The sequence below is a fragment of the Lithobates pipiens genome, unplaced genomic scaffold (assembly GCF_037356315.1).
Source record: "Lithobates pipiens isolate NorthernLeopardFrog02 unplaced genomic scaffold, aLitPip1_a1.2 Scaffold_30, whole genome shotgun sequence".
Lineage (NCBI taxonomy): Eukaryota > Metazoa > Chordata > Amphibia > Anura > Ranidae > Lithobates > Lithobates pipiens.
Genome location: NW_027507791.1, coordinates 58,129,731 through 58,135,730, shown reverse-complemented (window position 1 = coordinate 58,135,730; position 6,000 = coordinate 58,129,731). Strand labels below are relative to the sequence as shown.

The window sequence follows — 6,000 nt, the reverse complement described above, 5'->3', positions numbered from 1 at the left end:
CAGGCACCGGGGGGGGGCCCGATCGGGCCCCCCACCCGCGGGCAGGCATGGACTTATATATACGCCAATATGCCTGCCCGTGCCATTCTGCCGACGTATATCGTCGTGCGGCGGTCGGCAAGTGGTTAAAAATGTTCTGTGAAAAACTGGAAACTATTTCTGATCGGAATGTGAGGGCCACACATCAAAAAAGCTTGCTGAGAGCATACAGAGCTTATTCATTATTCACCAGCAATTAGTCCATATATTTTTTTCTTTTTTGAATTATTTTTAAAACTATATTTTATTTTAAAACGAAAAAAATAGATTCCCTTTAAAATTGATATGGAATTTCCCAGTAATTAGTATAAAATTAGTCAATTTGGCCCATTAGATTGTGTGTTCTGGATACAGCAAATAATTCTTATTACAGCAAAATGATGAGCTAAATACAGTACAAAAGGCAGGGACCATACATGGTTATCAGCGTAGAAACACCATCTTACATTTTTAACCACTTCAGCCCTGGAAGATTTTACCCCCTTCCTGACCAGAGCACTTTTGCGATTCAGCATTGCATAGCTTTGACAAATTGTGCGGTTGTGCGACGTTGCACCCAAACAAAATTGACGTCCCTTTTTTCCCCCACAAATAGAGCTTTCTTTTGGCGGTATCTGATCACTTCTGAGTTTTTTTATTTTTTTACACCGTAAACAAAAAAATAAAAGCGAATGTTGAAAAATATAAAGCATTATTTTTTACTCTTTGCTTTAATAAATATCCCCCAAAAAAGATATATTAAAAAAAAAAAAAAAAAAATAAAAAAAAAAAAACGATTTTCTTCATCAGTTTGGGCCGATATGCATTCTACATTTTTTTTTTTTTTACCAAAAATAAGGAAGGAGATATATATATATATTTTTGCAATAACAGTATATTGATTGGTTTGTGCAACGGTTATAGCATATACAAAATAGGGGATAAATTTATGCCATTTTTTATTAGTAATAGCAGCAATCTGTGATATTTATCAGGACTGCGACATTGCAGCAGACACTTGAAGGAAATTTTTTAAAGTGGAGGACACATCGGACACTTTTGAAGCTATTCTGTTCTGAGGCTCCGGGACACGATCACTGGGAGAACGGAGGACATGGAGCAGACAGAATCTGCGGGTACAGCCATGTTGTACACGGCGGGTGCGCCCCACACCTGCTATCCCCGGCTCTTAAAGGGGATGTACAGGTATGCCCATTTGCCCACGCTGCCATTGTGCCAACATATATCGGCGTGCGGTGGTCGGCACGTGATTAAAAGGATAAATATTAAACTACATTTACATATAACATTTATATCACAAACAATACATCAACATACTAAAGGACTTTGGCAACAAAAAGTAGCCTATTGCGTGTCTAAAGTGCTCTTTTAGGCAAAATGTAATTAACGCTAAATTCATAATAATACTTGAGAATACAGATATTTACTTTTACTTATAGAATTTTGTTTCCCGACTAGTAGCACAGTAAAGCCTCCATGCACACCGGCTTAAAAAATAAAAAATGCTTCTAGAGGAATTTAGAGATTTGGCTGTAGAAGAAGCTCAACGTTATGTGTCCATGTCCAAAAATTGTGACGTTTAGGCTCGATTCACATATGAGCATGGGCTCCGAGCAGGAGTCTGGTGCATCCCCCCCCCCCCCCCCCCATTCACGGTTTCAGCCCAAATAATTTTTGTCTGAATTTGGACCTGAAATGGGCCAAAAGACGCACAGGACTTCTGTGCAAATCGCACCGGAGCCGCCGCAGAGATATGCCAATCATCTCCATAGAGACAGTCATAATCTACCATGCGAATTGGATATTAAAAGGCATATTTTTAAGACATACTAAACACACATTGTAGAATTTAAATTTTCCCTTCTACTTCTGTATATGGATGATGGGACTGTAATTTTATTTATTTTTTAAGTACCTATTTCCTAATCAATAAACAGCTGTCACGTGACCCAGATCTTTCCAAGGGAAACAAAAGCAGGAGAAGCTTCTAGTCCTCGGCTGCTGGTGACATGTTCAAAAAGAAAAAAAAAAACTTTTGAATAGAGTAAAAATAAATTATGAATATCACCAACTATAGTCAAATATATATTTGAAATAAAATCTTCATCATTTTTTGGCAATAACATGGTGTGGGTAGATTTCTGCCAGTCACGGGCTGTGTCACGTCCCTCCAGCCTGTGCCTTAGAATAGGGGGGGGAGGCAAAGCCTCCATTAATCTACATGTAATAGCCCCCTCATTGTGTTTATCTGGTTAGTGAGCATAAATGAGGGGGGAAGGGAGTGGGCTGTCATTAACTCGGCACTGTGTAATACACCCACATGGGCTGCTTAGATGTGATAGGGAGGAAATGCTCAGCATAGAAGCTCATTGAAAACGGAGCATGTGCAGAGTTGCCACAGCAGCTGAAAAAAAAAAAAAAAAAAAAAATTATATATATATATATATATATATTCCATATATTATTGGGTCACTTTCTCATAGAATGTGTGAAGGTCAAAAAAACCTTTAGAGTCTCTTTAATTTATCGATTCTTGTGTAACATTATTAAACTGAGAAAGTGATATATTTTAGCCATGTAATGTGTCTCTGGTATAATACCCGACCCCTTATCACGTGATCAGCTGTCAGCCAATGACAGCTGATCATGTGATATAACGGAGCCGGTAATCGGCTAGTATCGGCTAGAAAAAAAAAAAGCCGATCACCGGCGGCCGTGATCGGGACATCAGTCCCGATCACGGCCAGCAATGCAAGCGACCACCTGCCCCCTGCCAGTGCCCACCTGCCCCCTGCAGTGCCATCCTAAATAAAAGTGCCCCCTGTCAGTGCCACCCAGCAGTGCCCATAGTGCCACCCAGCAGTGCCCACAGTGCCACCCACAGTGCCCACAATCTGCCTCAAAGGTGCTGCACCCCAGTGCCGCCCATCAGTGCCCAGCAGTGACGCCCATCAGTGCCTATTAGTGCCGCCTTAACTATGCCTATCAGTGCCCACCAGTGCAGCCTATCAGTGCCCACCAGTGCAGCCTATCAGTGCCCACCAGTGCAGCCTATCAGTGCCCACCAATGCAGCCTATCAGTGCCCACCAATGCAGCCTATCAGTGCCGCCTAATCAGCACACTTCAATGAAGGAGAAAAATGACCCGTTTGCAAAATTTTATAACAAACTATTAAAACATGATTTTTTTTTTTTTTGCATCTTTTTTTGTTTGTTAAGCAAAAAATAAAACTCCGAGCTGTAACTAAATACCACCAAAAGAAAGCTCTATTTGTGGTAAAAAAATGATAAAAATTTCATTTGGGTACAGTGTTGTATGCCCGCGCAATTGTCATTCAAAGTGCATCAGCGCTGAAAATTGGTCTGGGACTGAGGGGGGTTTAAGTGCCCAGTAAGCAAGTGGTTAAAACTTAAAGTGCAAAGAAGAAAAAAAAAAAAATTAAAATAGGGTGTTTAGTGCCAAAAGAATAAATTGGGGAAACAAATCAGGTTGTATTAGGTGGATACCAACATGTTTCAGGGTTTACAGATCCCCCTTCTTAGGGGCTTTTAATAATTACAATATGCTTAAAGAAATGGAACACACTGTAGATAAACCCTGCAATTGCAAATTTTTAAAAACTTGCAAAATTTGCATATGTAGCACTTTGTAGTCTGAAGCCCAAAAAGGGGCGTTAGCAAACCCACGAAACGTGCCAGTTACCAACCTCTATGAAGGGCAAATTATATAAACCTAACCGATTTACCGAATAAATTATTCTATTAGTGCTTCATTCCTTTGTTTGACCCATTGGACAGCAGCAGAGTTGAGAGGTTGTAAGAAGATAAAAATATACTTCAGAAAATTACAAATGAATGCTTAAAATAAAAAAACAGTAAAAAAGTACAAAACATTTAGCTTTGGCACCCTAAGGAATAACTAGTTGGATTTCAGCAGCAGAGGTTTTGGCACTTTGGTGATAATAAATATGCGGCAGTAACAGAAGAAGACAAGTTTTGGTATAGCTATATGTCCAGGGGGAAGCAGAGAATACCACAATCAGAACTGAAGGTCCAATTAATTTCTTAGGTTACCAATAACTCCCCTCTTCCTACTGTACATTTGGCTGATGTCTACTTGGCTCCACTGGTCCTCAGAGAGTTGCCTTAAAATTAAAAATGATTAAGGACACTGATTTTGGGATCTGGTACTACAACACTTTCTGGTGTAGGAAGACTGGAAATTCTGCTGAACGTTGTTGCTTTTTTCTACATTTCTTCATAAATCCAATGAGATGACTTTAATTCATTGTGAGACGACTTTAAAATCATTTATGTTCTGAAAATAAAAGAAAAAGTTGATTTTTAAAAATTACATTGTTCTTTAGAAATTAGATTTTTTCTAAATGATAAAATTGGGGGGAAGTGTAGTAAAATGCTAAATTCTCAAACTGCAGGAGAGGATGTCCCATCACACCAGCCACATGATGAAGCATCACTCGGAGATCCACCATGACTGTCTAGATCAGGGATATGCAATTAGTGGACCTCCAGCTGTTACAGAACTACAAGTCCCATGAGGCATAGCAAGACTGACAGCCACAAGCATGACACCCAGAGGCATGATGGGACTTGTAGTTTTGCAACAGCTGGAGGTCCGCCAATTGCATATCCCTGGTCTAGACTAAAGCTGGCCATAGATTGAGACCAGACAAATTTATATACAATACATTTATGGGCGTTCCCGCTTGACAGAAGTCGATCCAACAACCGACTTTTGAAAAACCAGAGGTTGTAAATTTTGATCAGTGGCCACATCCAATCAGGAGCAGCGCTGATGTCTTCTGACACTTGATAAGGAGTCCCCACTGTCCGAATAAAACACAGCAAGGAGGATTCCTTCATCAAACTTGCTTGTGTAGATGAGGGAATTGGTAGTTTTTTTTTTGTTTTGTTATACAATATATATATATATATATATATATATATATATATATATATATATATATATATATATATATATATATATATATATATATATATATATATATATATATATATATATATATATATATATATATATATATATATATATATAATCAGCCTGTAAAAAAAAAAAAAAATATTGTCTAAGGCCTGCCTTAGGCTGGCCATAGATGTTGTGTTTTTATTTTTATTCAACACCAACACTGAGTGTGTTGATGGGGGAATCCTTCTTGCGCAGCTATTGTATTCTGACAGAGTTCCTCGCTGTAAGAGTACAATGATCAGTGGTGCCAGCTATAGTTGGCGACACTGATGGAGCAAAAAAAAAAAAAGGCTGGCTGTCCCCAAGTCAGTCAATCTCTCGACTTGGGGACAGCCAGCCTGCTCACAAACTAATTGAAATTTGGCTGGTCCCTGCTAAACCAGCCGAATTTCGACCCATCTGTGGGTGTCCGCCCCGTACTGTGCAGGCACAGAGCAGTACGGAGGACAAGGAGATTCCGTAAGTCTCCGAAGATGAACGGCGCCTGTGCACTTGCCAATACCTTCTGCCCTGAGTCCAGGTTGAAGCCCCACCATGCAAGTAGCACTTAGTAAGAGGGCCCCTCGCGGGCTCTCTTCACTCGCCACGCTTCCGGCACAGCTTTGCTTCTCAATTTTTTTATTCTAACTCTATGTCCACTTGGATGGTGGGGCTTGAACCTGGACTCAGTGCGCAGGCACCGTTCATCTTCGGAGACCTTTGGCGTCTGGCACTATCCAACAGGGGACAGTATTCGACACAACACAGGCACTTTAAAATCACTTTACAAAACAATTACATGACAACTGACTGGATGTGTAGCTACACAAGACAGTTCACAGAATGGGCTGACAACATCACCAGAGATTGTGAGATTTTCAGTTTGATGGGACCAAAATGATTGCAATATTTACCACACTGCCCCACCTTCAAGTCCCTTAGGCAGTTCAGAGAGAGCTTGACCTCTATTAGCA

General features: G+C 40.1%; 1 protein-coding gene across 1 annotated transcript in view; it reads right to left on the bottom strand.

The window, feature by feature from the left end:
- Positions 1–2,501: 2,501 nt before the first annotated feature.
- LOC143942220 (uncharacterized) overlaps positions 2,502–6,000 on the bottom strand; it is a 34,730-nt gene continuing 31,231 nt past the window's right edge. The window contains exon 5 of the mRNA XM_077463471.1: positions 2,502–4,357. The gene's annotated coding sequence lies outside the window, so the exon portion shown is untranslated. The remainder of the gene's footprint in view (positions 4,358–6,000) is intronic.